This window comes from Vipera ursinii (assembly GCF_947247035.1).
Source record: "Vipera ursinii genome assembly, chromosome: 1".
Classification (NCBI taxonomy): Eukaryota; Metazoa; Chordata; class Lepidosauria; order Squamata; family Viperidae; genus Vipera; species Vipera ursinii.
This window is the reverse complement of record NC_139512.1, coordinates 323,880,654-323,899,104: the sequence shown is the minus strand read 5'-3', so window position 1 is coordinate 323,899,104 and position 18,451 is coordinate 323,880,654.

Genomic DNA, 18,451 nt, shown 5'->3' with positions numbered 1-18,451 from the left:
AGAGAGGCCACACCCCAGACTTAGTGTTCTTGTCTGGACGGTGGCGCGATGATTTCGGTGGGGGTGCCACGACTGTTATGCCCCTGTCATGGACCGATCATCACCTCGTGCGGCTAGACTTCCCCTTTGCCACCCCCCGCCGTGGGTGCACGGTGCCAACCAGATGGTACCGCCCTAGGCGCCTAATGGACCCTGATAGGTTCCAGGCAGCGCTTGGGGACGCACATGCACTCCCTGCTCACAGCTCGGCGGATGCCTTAGTGGAAGCCTGGGAGAAGGCAGCCACGGAGGCTCTGGACCGAGTTGCACCCATGCGGCCTCTGACCCGGCGCAGATCCCAGCGAGCCCCATGGTTCACCGCGGAGCTCCGGGAAATGAAGCGTCGGAGACGGGGCCTAGAGAGCCGTTGGAGATCCAGTCGATCCGAATCCGACCGATTGCGATTAAGAAGCCTCACCAGGTCTTATCTCGCTGCGATAAGGGTGGCAAAATCCAACTACTTTTCCACCCTCATCGCGTCCGCAGATAATCGCCCGGCTGCCTTGTTCAGGGTGACTCGCTCCCTACTGAACCAAGAGGTGAGGGAGGAACCCTTGCAGGGTCGAGCCGAGGAATTCGGTCAATATCTGCTGGATAAAATTGCTCGGATCCGAACCGGCCTGGACTCCAACTGGGCTGAGTTGGAAGAACAAGACATGGACAGTCTTGTCGACGTCACCTGGGAGGAATTTGATCCTGTGACTCCCAAGGAAGTGGACAGGATTATGAGGAGGTTGAGCTCCTCCACATGCTTACTGGACCCGTGCCCTTCCTGGCTGGCATATGCAGCTCGAGAGGGGACACGAGGCTGGTTCCTGGCGGTCATCTCCGCTTCTCTGAGTGAGGGTCACTTCCCCACCGCCTTGAAGGAGGCGGTGGTGAGACCTCTCCTCAAGAAGCCCACCTTGGACCCATCCTCATTGAATAACTTTCGTCCAGTCTCCAATCTTCGCTTCCTTGCGAAGGTTGTTGAGAGCGTGGTGGCGCACCAACTCCCTCAGATCCTGGACGAAGCGGTTTATCTAGACCCGTACCAATCGGGCTTCAGGCCGGGGTACAGCACGGAGACGGCATTGGTCGCTCTGATAAATGATCTCTGGAGAGCCCGGGACAGGGGCCATTCCTCTGTCCTAGTCTTATTAGACCTCTCGGCGGCTTTCGATACCATCGACCATGGTATCTTGCTGCGACGCCTCAGGGGACTGGGAGTGGGAGGCACGGTTCTGCGCTGGTTCTCCTCCTTTCTCCAGGGTCGCTCGCAGTCGGTGTTGGCAGGAGGACAGAGGTCGACCCCGAGGCCTCTCGCTTGCGGAGTACCTCAGGGGTCGGTCCTCTCGCCTCTCCTGTTCAACATCTACATGAAACCGCTGGGCGAGATCATTCGCAGCTTTGGAGTAGGGTACCATCAGTATGCTGATGACACCCAGCTTTTCATCTCAACTCCAAACAACATCAGTGATGCCCTCGACGTGATGTCCCGCTGCCTGAAAGCGGTCCGGGAATGGATGGGGAGGAACAGGCTTCAACTGAACCCGGACAAGACTGAATGGCTGTACGTACCGGCTAGCCAGGATACTCAGAACATCCCATCCCTTAACATCGGGGACGAGTTACTACCCCCTGTTGATAGGGCCCGCAACCTGGGTGTCCTCCTTGACTCGCAGCTCTCCCTGGAAGATCACATAGGAGCTGTGACCAAGGGGGCCTTCTCCCGGGTTCGACTAGTTCGCCAATTACGGCCTTATCTGGACCTGGATGCCTTACGTACAGTCACCCATGCTCTTGTGACCTCTCGCCTAGACTACTGTAACGCTCTCTACTTGGGGCTGCCCTTGAGATCCACTCGGAAGCTTCAACTGGTGCAAAGTGCAGCGGCGCGGACACTCTTGGGAGCCTCCCGATACTCCCATATCACACCTCTCCTCCGTGCGCTACACTGGCTTCCAGTTGCCTTCCGTGTGAAGTTCAAGGTGCTGACAATGACATACAAAGCCCTACATGGCATGGGTCCGGACTACCTGCGGGAGCACCTTCTGCCAATGTCAACGCCCCACCGTCCTGTGCGCTCCCACAGAGAGGGCCTCCTCAGGGTGCCACCGCTCAAGGAATGTCGGCTGGTGGCCCCCAGGGGGAGGGCATTCTCAGTGGGTGCGCCAGCCCTCTGGAACAGCTTGCCAACCGAAATCCGGATGGCCCCCGACCTCCGCACCTTCCGGCGCGAATTAAAAACTTACCTGTTCCAGCAGTCCGGCCTGGCCTGATAGCTCTTATTGGGGTCCCAATTTGTATTTTACTATTGTTTGTTTTTCACTACGGTTCATTCTGTATGCCTATCTTATTCTGTACACCGCCCTGAGTCCCTCGGGAGAAGGGCGGTTTATAAAAACAAATAAATAAATAATAAATAAATAAAAACAATTTAACTGTATTTAAATGAAATCTAGGTAATTACAGATCATGCAAATTATCTGTATGGTTGTTTTTTAACCACTGTTTAATCCTGAATTGGATTTTTTTTTTAAAAAAATGATGTTATGATCTGCCTCAAATGTTTAACTAGAGAAATAGGATATAAACTGAATAAAGAAAAGCAATGAAATGATTTTCAGCTCTGTAATGAGACTTCTTGTTCTTTGTCCTCTCTTCCTGAACTTCATTTACCTTTATTTTCCTCCTGACTAGTTTGGTGTTATTTATCGCTCTTGTGTATGATTGTTCATATTAATTCAAAAACAAGAATCTGTCCAATGTTACCACTGAGCTTTGAGACTCTGGCCTTAACAAACCCCATATTCTGAGCTCTGGGTAACTTGAAAAGGAGAACCTGTATCTTGTGTGGGGGTGGGGGTGGCCCTGTGGGCACGTTTGAAATTCTGAGATCATGCTGTTGGGACTATGGCTGTTATGGCAGAGAGCACGAAGTATCTCTCTTCGGGTAGATTCATGAAGTCTCAAGCATCAGTCATTAGAAACTCTGGAAGAAGCTGATCAGCATCAGATACAGTATTTGTTCATTACCTTTCCTTGCCCTCTTCCCCAGAAATGTCAAGAATTGGCTTGCTAAGCTTCCAGGCTATGTCTACTTCCTTGTAAATGCTGCCTTTCATAGGTGGTACTTAATTCCAGGCATCGCTACACAGTATCAGCCAGTCAGCACTTCTGTCTTCAAAAGTAACATTTTTCAGAGGCAATCTAATCTTTTTGGGAATATCAGCAACTGTTTAATGTTTAAAAGATGCTGGGGCATCCAGTGATATTTTAAACCTCTTTGGGTTTGCCTTAACTTTCTTTTATTAACCATGCTTTTGATTAAACCACAGATGAAAACAAGAGACTGGGATTAATTATGTACAAAAACAAAGGCCATAATGTTTTCACAGAGGGAAAATGTATGGTTCTTAAAACAAGAATATTGGGAGTTTAGTTGAATGGTAGTAGTATTGCTTTAGACAGCACTTTGTATTACAAGGATTTAGTATTGTCTCTGTTTATGGTTGGAAGATGCTGGTTCTGATCACAACAGAAAACTGTGCATATTCTTCTGAATGGGCTCTAATTATCCTCATAGAGGTGCTGCAACCACCAAATATTCTGGATGCTCTGCAAAACCTGGAAGTGTAATTTTATTATTATTTATACACAAATGTGAGATCATACTGTAGCTGCGAGTACTTTAACCAATATTAGCCTTCGTATGTATTGAGTTTTTCCAAAGAATTTAGGATATCATGGTGTATTGGCATAGTATATGTGCAATTAACACAAATTTTGTCAATGCACAGATTTTTTTAAATGGCATCTATGATTTTTTGGTATGGCATCCAGTGTGCTGATAACTATTGGGACTCCTGTGATTCAATTATAATGTATTATTTCAACTACAGTTTTCAGATCTTGGTACTTTGTCATATTCTCCAATTTGTTGTCTTCTATTCTACTATCCCCTGGTATTTCTATATCAATTATCAACCGTGATTGGACACACAAAGAATTTGTCTCCAGTGCATATGCTCTTAGTGTACATACAAACAATAAAGTAATATAATCATAAGATACCAATAGGAGAAGGTAGTAGGAAAGATGAGAAGGATAATGGTACTACAGCCATATTAAAAGGATAAATATCCTTAGACATAAGACAGGATTGTGGTAATTGTAATTGCATGAGGGAAAAATTGTACTGGTCCACGGACCAGGGGTTGGGAACCCCTGACTTATTCCCCAACATATTCCACCAAGCAATTCAGAAGAGTAGAATATAGGTGTAGAATGAAGCCTAAGAGTAATGAAAACATGGTCAGAAAATAGCTGCTCACTATGTCTGCGCATTTCTTCAAAGGAATATTTTGCCTTGATGGCAGTTTCAACTAAAGTAGCTCCTTGAAACTAGCTTGCAGATCACTCTGTCCCACTTGCTTCCAACACCAGAACAAAACAGTCGTGTTGCTTCATGTCACTCTGCTTTGGAATCTTTCTCAGTTTTCTCTCACAGAATTTGTACTATGTGAGAAGGGTGAGAAAATTGTCTAAAGTGCCTTCAGGCTTGTTACTTGGGAAATGTTGCAGGATTGGCTGCTGTGTAATTCTCTTAGTGAGTGAAAAAGATCTTGAGGTTGTTGGCTTCACTAAATGTCATAAACAGCCTTGCTGCACAACTGAAACTTCCTAAACCTTCCTAACCCTCTTCTCTGTATTACTGAGCAGAAGATAGATGCTATGGGAACATATTGCTCACCTTCTCATTTGATAAGCCCTATGGGGAATGCACTATTTACTTTCTGTAGATCTCTTGCCAAAGCTTTGGCAAGTGGTTTGAATGACATGAGTGGCCCATCTTGCACTGTTGATGAAGGGAGGGTGTGAGCAGTTGGAAGAGGCAAGCAGAATTCCTTCCCTTACTCTTTAACAATTCATTTCTTGAATATTTTATCATAGATGCCCCTCTTTATCACTCACTGAAAGATCCACATCAGAGGTCTTGCAGGCTGCAACGATCTGGGAACACGCAATCTTTCTGAGCATGGCAATCATCTTTGAATCCCTGCATACATGATGAAATTCTTCCAGTCTTGATGGCTTTTATGCATGCTGCTAATTCACAGTACTTAGAGTCACTCCTGTATAGTCATGGCTATGGACAAGGCTGTGAATCATGAACTAAATCGTTTTAGAAGAGGAAATTGGAGCACTTTTTCACTTCTATGAAATGATTTACAACACCTTAAGAGAGATAAGCAAAAATAATCTAAGTTCATTTATACAGCTCTACTGTTTACTTTGAATGAATTTAACATTTCCAGGGCCAAATAAATTGCGTTCTGAGTAACTGAAACAACATGTTAATAGTTTGGCTGAATATTTATTATTATCTTTCAGAAATCCTGGATAAGTGATGAAGATATTGGAAAAGGACAAAGGTCCCTATAATAAAACAAGAGGGGAAAAAGAACATCAAATAAATTACAATCTAAGGAGCCACAATAGCACTATGGTTAAAATACAGTATTTCAGGCTGACTCTGCCCACAGCCAGGAGTTTGATCTTCACTGGCTTAAGTTTGACTCAACCTTCCATCCTTCCAAAGTCAGTAAAACGAGGACACAGATTGTTGGGGGCAATATGCTAACATTTGTAAACCACCCAGAGAGTGCTGTAATGCACTATGAAGTGATATATGAATTTCAGTGTTATTGCTATTGTTATTTGACATTGATACCTCTGAAGATTCTAGAATGGATCTTGATGAGATTGATTGATAAGCATCTTGCAAACACTATGAAAAAAACAAGGCAGTTTGGGTTTGTCAAGAATACATCTTGCCAACTATACTAATTTCAGTTTCTAATTGGATATCAACCTTAATAAATTGTAAAATTACACTTACACAAATACACAAAGCATTTGACAAAGTATTCCATGTCATGTGATTATTATATTAAACAGGGAGTTGCACTTAGAAGTTTTTCCAGAAATTTTTATGATACTTTGATTCTGCAACTCACAATAAGGAAAGAAAACCCACAATAGCTCTCAAAGAAATCCACACACAAATCATCCAACTGGAATGAATTGTTCAGTGTTTCTAATCAACACATTCTGCTTACTTTTCATGCCATCCTTTGCTATGGAATTTACATTGTGTAAGCCAGATGCTTCTATGTAGAAATTATCCAATGATATATATTTTTTTTTGCGTTTCCCCCTAGAAGAAAAGAAAGTAGGTGTTTAAATAAGTATAGCATCACATTAACTTGAGAGAAAGGCCAGATTTTTGCCTTACCTCTAGCTTTTAATTTGGAGATGTGGCAAATTTGGATGGATTACAAATTTTCTTACCTGCTTCTACACTTGCCTACAGTGGGTCCTTAGGCATGTTTACCTGCACATATTCCATTTTGTTTAGTAGTGGGCTTTGTGACTTGATATATTATTTTTTCTCAATGAATAATTAGTCTTTCTTTTATCCACTCAGCATTGATTCCAACAGTTAATATCAACCATAGTGCAATGGGCAAAACAAAACTTCTATAGGAGATGACCAGGCTGAGCCCAAAGGACGAGTCAAATGCATCATCAGTTATGAGTCCACCCACAAGAGAGCTAAATCCAGCCAATCTTGAATGACTTCTTAATTCCTGCTCATTTCCCTTAACTGTTAGTAGCTTGGATTCTTGTAGAGAGATTAAGCTTGATCTTTATAGTCATTTGAACTACCTGGAATTTCCCGATTTCCCCAGTGCTTGTCATTTCCCCCCTACAATTTCCAAAAAAAAATACATTCTGCACATTTGCATATTTGAACAAATTCTCAAACCATCACACTTCATCTTCCTCCCTGATTAGTACCTCCTATTTTGGAGTAGGCCATGGAAAGATTATTCATCTACAAAAAGTGAAGTAAAACCAGCTATTGTCCATTTTTGGCTTACTGCTAGTAACTAACTACTCACCAGTCAAATTAGTATTTTGAAACAAAATGCTATACTGTTGTTGTGATGCTTAGGTATAGGACATTTTCTATGGACTCTGTAAATATTACAAGGACCAGGTTCAGTTCAACATTTTATACACCCTTTTCGGGACTAAACAAATTAGTCCTGTCCCTGAATAAAACCTGAATCCTTTCTGGTCAGACGAAAGCAGTATTATTCCTCTCAACACAATCAGGATAAATTTATTTGTGTATCAACTTTAGATGCCGCCTATCTCACTGAAGTCTTACTCAGCTGAGAAAAAGGCAGCAGAGATTCAGCCCATGGAATTGCTTAAAGTGGACCTAATGGGGAAAGTCAAGAATGGAACTAGGAAATACTACAGACTTTCCATAGCACATTAAAGACATGTACCTGATCCTATCTACAGTATATTCCACTTATGGCTATTTCAAGTGCTGCTGTCACTTCAGCAAAGCAGGTTTCTCTAACAATAAAATGGCTCTGTTTATATAGACTAAAAATAATTTAATTTCCTTCCTTCCTATGACCATAAAATCCTAACAGCAAGTCAGATTCCTAGAATTTCCCTTTCCATAGTTCAAGACTCCTATAACAGATTAACCTGAAGAGCTTAACCACAGAAAGCCTCAACTTGCCTCACAGGAAGTAGCTGAAGAATCAACATCAGAGGAGATGAGATGAAGGCAAAGTGAGCTAAACTCAGCAACACATCACAAATTGGAAAAATATAAGAAGATTCAACATGAAGATTTATGTTCCTGGAGTGTCCAGAGATCAAAATAATCAAGATGGTGGTTGCAATTATGTGATATGATACATTATGAAAAGGGTGTGATTTCGGTCAAGTTACAGCTACCATCTTGAATTTTCTGACCTCTGTGGATCCCTCTGCTTGGTGGCATCAAAAAATTCAAATATATAACTAAGCTCAAATCATTTTCTGACAGTCTCTATTGTAAGATATATTTGCCCTTTGGCAACACTTTGATTTAATAAATTTTCCCAGCAGTTCAGGTACATAATAAATAATTTTGAAGGGAAAACATATTATGCATTCATAGTGTAATGAAAATGTAATATAATACACTATAATATAAAATGCATAGCAAAAGCTTAAATTGTACATAATAGAAAGCAATACGAACCAAACATGTACGTATATATTATTTAATGATAGTGATTAAATGACAGTGATTGGACTGAAACAGAATTGAAATTTCAACTGCTTGTATACTGAAAATATAAAGGTAAAGGTTAAATGAAATATTTTGTTTAAGGTCCTATATTTATAGCACTCTGGAATTAAAAAAAAAACCTTTTAAAATTATTCTGAATCTGATCAGTAAGTATAGAAGAGAGGTAGCTTGACAGATTATTTAGGTCAATTTTCTAGGTAGATTGAATCCAGTTCTTTAGGCCAAAACTAAGATTCTTTATACTGAACTAATCCAAGCATTAGGTCTCTCTGAAATTGGAGATGCAATTGATGCAGAAGCAAATGACAAATTGGTTAAGATCTGAAGTTCATTTTATCATGTTGAAGAGGACAGTTGAAGAAGACATAATTCTGTCCTAACTAAATCAACAAAGGATCCCTTCTCAGTTCAATCTTCTTTTATATCTTAGAATGTTTTGTCTGAAATTTTCTCTTAAAATATGTAGCACTTATGCTTTAACAAATTCATGAAGTGTTAGGATTAGGGTTAGAGTTAAGCATTAGGGTTAGAATAGAATGAATAGAATAGAATAGAGCTGGGAGGCACCTTGGAGGTCTTCTAGTTGAGCCCCATACTCGAGCAGGAGAACCTATACCATTTCAGACAAAATGGTTAGGGTCAGAAGCTGTCCATAGTCTGAAAAGTGGTCTCCCAAAAAGATTCTCTACAGATTCTCTCTAATTGTATTTCAGTTTACCTTAAACAAAACCTGGTACTATGCCTTTGCTCAGCAAGAGACACTAAGAAGTCATTTTCTCTTCCTTCTTCAAAATCCAATGAGATAAATCTCTTGGTTTTGAACAACATCTTTACTAGCATTATGAAGAAACAGCATACATATAGACCAAAAAATATCATACAGGTAGAAGAACAACTCTAAAGAAGCAATGTGCTATTGAAGTCAGTGGAATGCAGAGGAGATTAGCTGAGAGATAAAGTTTATTTCTTCAGTGTCTTGTGTCCTTCAGTCAGTCACACATATTTATTTATTTAGATTTATATACCGCCCTTTCCCGAAGGACTCAGGGCGGTTTACAGGGTATTTAAAAGAAAATCAATACAAACGTTAAAACAAATTTTAAAAAGATTAAATAAAACACTGAAAAAAATAAAAATCCAGTTAAAATTAAAAATTAAAAAATTCTCAGCCTGGGCCAGAGAGCTCGAAGAGCCAGGTCTTCAGGTCCCGGCGGAATGAACAGAGGTCGGGGGCAGTCCTAAGCTCCACAGGCAGCTGGTTCCACAGGGCAGGCGCACCCACTGAGAAGGCCCTACCCCTGGGTGTTACCCGCCGGCAATCTTTAACCGCCTGCACCCTGAGAAGAGCCTCCCTGTGGGAGCGCACTGGATGAAGGGAGCTTGTATTTCAGTATTTCATCTCCTGTTGTTTTCTTTATAAATCTTACATGCAGTTCTCTGGGTAGTTTGTATTTCCTTGCATAGCTTGAATTCATTCGAAATATTTCATCTATCTCTATTTGCATCTCTGCTCTGTCTGCTTTCAAAGCCTCTACCAAGAAATCAATAATCACAATTGCTATATTTTCTTCTCTGTCTTCAGGAATATTTTGAAATCCTAAGTAGTGTTCAGCTTTCTCCATTACTAAGATCACCACTGCTCCTTCTAGATTTTGGTTTGCTTGTTCTAATTTTTCATTTTCTTGTATTAGTATTTCCATTTTTTGTCAATATCATCTGATTTATTTTCCATTTTCTGAATTCTTTGTTCATTTTTAACAATCATTTGGTTGTGGACTTCAAATTGTGTCTTTAAGTCTGAGATTGGTTCATTTAATTTATCAAAGTTACTTTTTTTCTCTTCATGTTTTTTTATTGATTCTTCTTGAATTAATTTTAATGTAGTTTGCATCTCATTTTGAGTGGTGCTTATTTTCTCATGTTTCAACATTGTTTCAATAGATCCCTGTTGGGCTAGATGTTCTAACAGAGAGTGCAGAGGAAGTCTTTTTCATAAGCCTGGTGAGATTTGATGTACTCATTTTCCCAGGCTAGTATCTTAGGCTAAAATCCAAACCGTAAAAGGAGCCAACTACTTTAGGCTAAATCCAATATCTCAAGGAGAAAAAAACAAAATAAAACAAGCAAGAAAAAAAGCCAACTATCTTAAGCTAAAATCCAGCCAAAAAGAATGAGCCAAATACTTTAGGCCAAATCCAAATCCTCTAGTCGAGTCTCAGATATAAAACGCCCACTGTCTCCAAATAATTCCTGTTTTGGTTATATCCAGAGTCAACAAATATAAATGCAGAAAATCTTTTCACTTGTAAACTCACACAAAGGCACCTTGTTTACACCAGGTGTTGTTTCAAGATCAAACACTTTCAGATTCCTATTATTATTTAGTGTTACTGTAGTATCTTCTTTCACCACTAGATGTCCTCATACACTGTTTTGTTAATATCTGGTTTTAAAAGATTATTACAAAGTTTTTCTTTTAAAGTTCTTTATAGGTTATTTACCGTAGGAGTTACATCTATTTTTTTTCACCTCCTGTAGGTTAAGAACTCTTTCTTTGAGTCAGTCTAAGTTCAATTTTTAAGAGTTCTCTTATATTCCTTAAAATCCTTCCCCCTTCTGTAGTTGCTCACCACTTTTAACTCTCTTCTCCCCTAGTGCTTCTGGGGTCTTTACTTTGTAGCTCTTCCCGATCAGGGGATCAAAATTTTAGGTCCAAAAGGAAAAGGAAAAAGAGCAGGTTCACCCAGTTTCAGCATGCTGTTGACAATCAGCTGTTTAGTGGAGCACTGTGTCTCCTCGCTTTTCTTCTGACGACTTGGGCTGTCTGGGCTTACCAGGCAGCCTTTCCTCCGTCCTTTTAGATGGTTTATTGAATCTGTATGGACCGACCGCCATCTGGTCCAGACTTTCTTCGTTGCCCCTCCAGGGATGCCCCTTCGTTGCCCCTCCCCCTTGGGGTCACTAGGCAAAACAAAATTGGGCTAAGAAGCCAGAGCCCCGTCTTCTTCCATCTGTTTCACCAAACACCAAACCGGAAGTCATCCCAAATCAAATTTCTTCTATGACACTAACTTTCCAACTGTAACCATCAACAATGTCATTGATTTAGTGATTGTTGTAATTTTGCTTATACCAGCCCCCCAATTTGTGAAGATGATAATTCAGAGTTCTATATATTGCAGTTCCCATTAGATTCTAATATTCCCATAATTGTGCCAAGTAGCAATCATGTTTGTTTTCCAAATTAAGAGGTTTCATATGTAACCAAACTCTGATTTCTCTCCTGTGGCATTCCTTAGCAACAGGTTCCTCTTTGAGTTAGAAGGTTTAAGCTTTTTTTTGAGGTTTCTCATTCACTAATGAAATCCTGGGTAGTAACTGGCTTAGAGTTAAGGGTCAGTCAGAAGGGCCACTGAAAGTGATGGGCTTGCCCATGACCCTGTTGAGGAGACCAATGACAGTGACCAGCTCAGCTGCTCAGATCCTATTCAGGAACGGGACAGACAGTGGATTTTACAGAAAGAAGGCTATATGGAGCAAGGCTTTAGAGAACAAACTTGGAAAAGTATCTGCTCAAGAAGAAGAGCGAAGGAAAAGTACTGCATATATGAATAACTGGTTGATTTGGAGCTGCAGGAATCGAATGTATCTATTGCTACAGTTGCTACTGATGCAAAGGAGAAATTGGTGAGAGCATCATGCTAAACTGAGCTGTTGCTGTATCTGATTCACTAATTGCCAGCTTCAATAAATGAGGCATGTTACACCAATAACTGGTAATTTGAATGTGGTTCCCCTGTGATAGACCCACATTTCATGGATTTCAGATTTAATATCAGTTGCTTCAGAGCTCACAGTAGCACTGGCACAGTTAAGCTGAAATGGATTAGGCTGATCTGCTTTTCCCTATTATTTGCTTCCCTCTCCTCCCCCTTCTGCTTGCCAGAAGCATCTCATGAATGAAGAAATGTCACTTTGGATGAACATTCATTGTATTGGAACACCTGATTAGAAAGCAAGGAACAGCTGGGCTATGCAGTTTTCTGTATCCTTTTGTGGCAAAGGGAGTGGGGTGAGGGAAGTGGAAAGCTCTTTCTCTGTTCTTCTGTTATTCTTTAGATCTGCAAATTTCTGTTCCTTTTGGGATCTGCTGATGTGACTAATAGGGATGAGATGTAGCCCTTTTTTCCCATTTGGAAAGGATGTTATCAGTCCTTTCAACATACACTGCTTCCTAGATAAACAATTTTAATTTAAAAATTTGGAATCATTATGTGGTTGAAAATATATAGTTGGAAGTCACAGTTGGGTCACCCCCAGACAAACTAATAGGAGCTGGTAATTTTAGAATACATTTTATAACCTTAATCTGAGATGTGTAGTTCACTTACAATGGTCAGCAACTGTTAGTATAAACAAGTATAGGAAGCTTGATGGAACTATAGATGTAGCTAGGATCAGTGGTGGGATTCAGCCAGTTCGCACCACTTTGGCAGAACTGCTAGCAAATTCTTTGTTGCCCAGGCCCAGAATGGACTTCCAGAAGTGGCATACACACAGAGAACCGGTTGTTCACATATTTGAATCCCATCACTGGCTAGGATACTAACATCAAAGATCAGAACACTCCCAGAATCATTTGCTCCACTCTGAAGAATCATTTAAAGCCAGCATGTCATTCCTGGGATACAGCTTCAAAATATACTTTATTTAATTAACCTGAGCAATTTAACCATTATTCTAGATCTCTATTTCTAGATAGAAAATCAGTTAAGAGGCAACTGGACAACTGGAAAGACAAATGGTACTTGATTCTTCTAGATGTAAAACTCCCAAATATTTCAGCTTTGGCATCTGATAATATCATTCCTGTTAGATATATGGAGAGATGGAATACATCAGTACTACTCACTTAATTTCTGTGCATGGAACACATGATAATGCATTACAATTCAAAGAGATACATGCATGAATATGTCTGAATAATTGTTTTGATCTGTTTTTAAGAACCCATAAAGTAAATAGACTATGCATCATAAGGATTTAACAAAGAATCCATAAGTGAAGAAAGCAATAGAATATTTGTAAGACATAAATGTTAGTGATAGCTGTTCAATAGATAAATATTTTTCCTCTTTAAGATTTGTGAAATGACATTGCTCTTTCTTTCAGCATTAAAAATGTTGGTGACAATGATAAACATCTGTGCCCATTGTTAAAAAGGCAGTCACTGGTAAATGCTTGTTATCTGGGTTAGTGTTTGGGGGCATTTTATTTTTGGTATTTTAAAAGTTCACTATATTATACAAAGGCAGAGTGAAAAGCACAGCTCAAGGAGATGGAAATATCTCACTTCATGACAATTACACATAGAATGATTAGCAAAAGACTGTTCAATCCAAAGACTAATGACTAATGAAAATATGCGCTAAAGTTCTCCTTGAGGAATTGATGCATTGATTATGATTTCCATATAGTGAGAGAACCAACCAATGTTCAAAATATAGTTTCTAATGATCTATCTGTTCTAAGTAGACTCTGAAAACAATACTTATTGATTCATGTTCCTCAAACAAAAATAAAAATAATTGCATAAAGAGCTATCACCAATATTTATCTTATTTGGATTGTGTCTTAAGTGTTAACATGTTTTCTCATATATCTCATATCACACAGTCCCATAAATGTCAGAGGCACATTTAGTAGGATTAAGAGAGACAACTTTCTTGGTGCTTTTTTTGAAACCCTCTACAAAAGAACATTATAAAGTTTCATCATTATCCAATCACTGACAGAAAAAAGTTATTTTTTAATGTATAAGCTTTATGTTTTCACGTATTACTTTACTATTTCAATCATTTTAAACTGTTAACCTTGAGCACTGTTTCTGATAAAAAAGCAAGCTCAAGTAATTAAATCAATGTGTTTTTCTTAGAATGGTATAGAACACAGAGACAAATACTCTGCCCCAATGAGAAGATGAAAGGGAGTTTTATTACTATCCCTATCAAGACTGTCTTTTTAACCCCTTTTCCTTGTATTTGGGCTTTCACTATGGACACTTTATGAGTTCTCCCATATATATTTGTCAGCTTCTCTCTACCCACTATAAGGGCTTCCTTTACCAAATCCTTAAGGTATACTAAGGTCCTCCAACTGCCTGTATCGATAAGATTAATCACTCTTCTCCTATTTACTCTTGTCATAACCATCATCTCCTTTCACAGAGGTTTTTTCAAAGTTAGTTGTGCTAGAATCTTCTAAAGACTGTTTTATAGTCCCTGTCCTATGAAGGTTTGCCACCTTTATAGCACTCATTTGGCTCTCCAGCAGCCCATCTTTGACCTTTAATCTGTATAGAGCAGGGTTATCAATCTGCTGGCCTGCAGGCCAGTTGCAACATGTGGAGGCCCCACCCACCCCAGCTTTGACAATGTGAAAAAAGTTGTGTTATGTCATGACATGTCATGTGATGTGGCGAGTTTGACACCCATGGTATAGAGCCCTGTGATTTCTCTGCTTGGCTACTCCATTTTTTTATTTTCTCCTCTTTTCAAGTTTACCACTCTTACTGTAGGGCCTTTTTCATGGTCTCCTTTACCCCTTCTAGTGTGTCTTCTGCTTTTTGAGCTAAGTAATTTTCCTGCTAACATTTGCTCCTGTCTCTGGATGCTGTTCTTGTACCCCAAATTACAAGCATGAATTTACACATAGAAAAATTACTGGAAGAGCATCTTATCCAGCATTTCCTCCTTGTGGTTAATTCATCAGGCCTAAGCCACTTTCTTACTAGATTATTCCCTAAATTCTAAAGCAAACCTACTTTTTCCTTATTCCTTCCTGCAAATTGTAAGGATATTCATGAAATCTTTGTTGGAATGTGTATTGTGTTACTTCATATTGATACAAAATAACTTCTTTTATTTTTTTGTGGTCTGTCACTTCCTGTGCTGATAAAATTGTATAAGCCCTCTGTTATTCTAGTTAGGCAAGATGCTAACCTAGCTATTAACTTGTCTGGCCATTTACAAGCTGCAGCAACTCTCTCTCTCAAACAAAGTGAAAAATGATCCAATATCTTCCTTCTCTGTGTCCTTGCTTTGGTACCCCAGAAATTACATTTGGAGTTACTGGTGTTTTTCCAGCAGGTGACTGTGTTTCTGTAAGAACTACTACAAGCTCCTTGAACTCCCCTCTTCAGATTTTTCTTTCTTTAAGTGATCCCTTCACTCAGTTTCCCTCCATAAACTATCTTTCTCCTCTTTTATGGTAGCTCTCCCTCACCCTTTTTCCTTGTTTTTAGCCATTATGCTTCTTTTCTCTTCTTGTTGCCTCAGACTCTTCCACATAATATCTCTCAGGCTTACAGATAGGTCTGCTTTATTTTCAGAGCTGGCCTATGCCTTCATGGATTCTGGTTCACCATATTTTTTTCCATTTCAAGCCATCTTGTGTAAGCTTGTGGATAATACTAGTATGCTCCTAATTGCCCCCAAAGCTCTAATTCTGTCTCCCAATTGCTTTTCCCTCAGGAACAGCATCACCATTTTTCTTTTTCATGCAAGCCTTTAATTCTCTATATCTGGATACTGTGCCATATTCCACTGCTGACATTTTAGGGTTTTTTTTCATATGCTACAGAATACAGACAAAAAGACTGCATTTTCCCCCTCACACACAAGCACATAAAATTAAACTCATATTCTTTACTTGAAAACCTAATGCTAGTGCTGTGCTTGTTTTTTATTTTCCCATCTATCTTATTCTACTTTCTTCTTTACAAGTCTATTTTTAGTCTTATTTAATCTATATTTCCCCTTTATGGATTACTGCCTTGTCGCAGCAAAGGGGCTTGCATAACTCAATGAAGCTATGAGCTATGCCATGCAGGGCCACCCAAAATGGACAGGTCATAGAAGAGAGTTTTGACAAAGTGTGATCCACTGGAGAACACACTCCAGTATCTTTGCCATGAAAACCCCATGGACAGTACCAAAAAGCAAAAAGATATGATGCTGGAAGATGAGCCCCTCAGGTCAGAAGGCATCCAATATGCTACTGGGGAAGAGCAGAGGGTGAGTACTAGTAGGGCCAGAAAGAATGAAGCAACTGGGCCATAGCCAAAAGGACGCTCAGCTCTGGATGCATCTGGTGGTGAAAGGAAAGTCTGATGCTGCAAAGATTTTTCCTCCATAGGAACCTGGAATGTAAGATCCATGAATCAAGGCAAGCTGGATGTGGTCAAAAAAGAGATGACAAGACTGAACATCGACATCTTAGGTATCAGTGAACTAAAATGGACAGGAATGGGTGAATTTAATTCAGATGGCCATCAGGTATACTACTGTGGGCAAGAATCCCTCAGAAGAAATGGAGTAGCCTTCATAGTCAATAAAAGAGTAGGAAAAGCATTACTGGTATACAATCCCCAAAATGACAGAATGATCTCAGTGTGAATCCCAGGCAAACCATTCAATATCACAGTAGTCCAAGTCTATGCCCCAACCACCGGTGCTAAAGAGGATGAAATTGACTGGTTCTATGAAGCCCTACAGCACCTTATAGAATTAACACTCAAAAATGATGTCCTTATCATCATGGGGGATTGGAATGCTAAAGGAGAAAGCCAAAAGATAATCGGAATAATAGGCAAGTTTGGCCTTGGAATACAAAATGAAGCAGGGAACAGGCTGATAGAATTTTGTCAAGATAATATGATGGTCATAGCAAACACTCTTTTCCAACAACCTAAGTGATGGGTCTACACACGGACATCACCAAACGGTCAACACAGAAATCAGATTGACTATGTGCTCTGCAGCCAAAGATGGAGAAGCTCTATACAGTCAGTAAAAACAAGACCAGGAGCTGACTGTGGCTCAGATCATGAGCTTCTCACTGCAAAATTTAGGCTTAAATTGAAGAAAGTAAGGAAAAGCACTAGGCCACTCAGCTATGAACTAAATCATATCCCTGATGAATACACAGTAGAGGTGACAAATAGATTTAAGGAATTAGACCTGATAGACAGAGTGCCTGAAGAAGTATGGACAGAGATTCACAACATTGTACAAGAGGTAACAACTAAAACCATCCCAAAGAAAAAGAAATTCAAGAAAGCAAAATGGCTGTCTGAGGAAGCTTTGCAAATAGCTGAGGAAAGAAGGGAAGTGAAAGGCAAGGGAGAAAGAGAAAGATACATGCAATTGAATGCAGAATTCCTGAGAATAGCTAGAAGAGATAAGAATGCCCTCTTAAATGAACAGTGCAAAGAAATAGAAGAAAACAATAGAATAGGGAGGACCAGAGATCTCTTCAAGAAAATTGGAGAGTTGAAGGGAACGTTTCATGTAAAGATGGGCATGATAAAGGACCAAATTGGCAGGGACCTAACAGAGGCAGAAGACATTAAGAAGAGGTGGCAAAACTACACAGAAGAACTATATAAGAACAGGCTTAATGTGCCAGATAACCACGATTGGGTGGTCACTGACCCTGAGCCAGATATCCTAGAATGTGAAGTGAAATGGGCCTTAGGAAATCTGAGCAACAACAAAGCTAGTGGAGGTGACAGTATTCCAGCTGAGCTATTCAAAATCTTAAAAGATGTTGCAGTAAAAGTGCTACACTCAATTTGCCAGCAAATTTGGAAAACTGAACAGTGGCCACAGGATTGGAAAAGTTCCGTTTACATTCCAATTACAAAGAAAGGCAATGACAAAGAATGTCAAACTATTGCACCATTGCACTCATTTCATATGCTAGTAAAGTCATGCTTTATGCTTAAAACCCCACAAGCTAGACTCCAGCAGTATGTGGATCGAGAACTTCCAGAAGTACAGAGGAACTAGGGATCAAATTGCCAACATATGTTGGATCATGGAGAAAGCTAGGGAGTTTCAGGAAAAAAAAACATCTACTTCTGCTTCATTGACTATGCTAAAGCCTTTGACTGTGTGGATCATAACAAATTGTGGAAAGTTCTTGAAGAGATGGGAGTACCAGGCCATCTTATTTGTCTCTTGAGAAGAGGAACTAAAGAGCCTCTTGATGCGGATGAAGAAGGAGAGTGCAAAAGTGGGCTTGAAACTCAACATTAAGAAAACCAAGATAATGGCATCCGGCCCTCTCAATTCCTGCAAATAGATGGGGAAGAAATGGAGGTAGTGACAGATTTTATTTTCCTGGGCTCCAAGATCACCGCAGATGGGGACTGCAGCCAAGAAATTAAAAGTTGCTTGCTCCTGGGGGGGAAAGTCA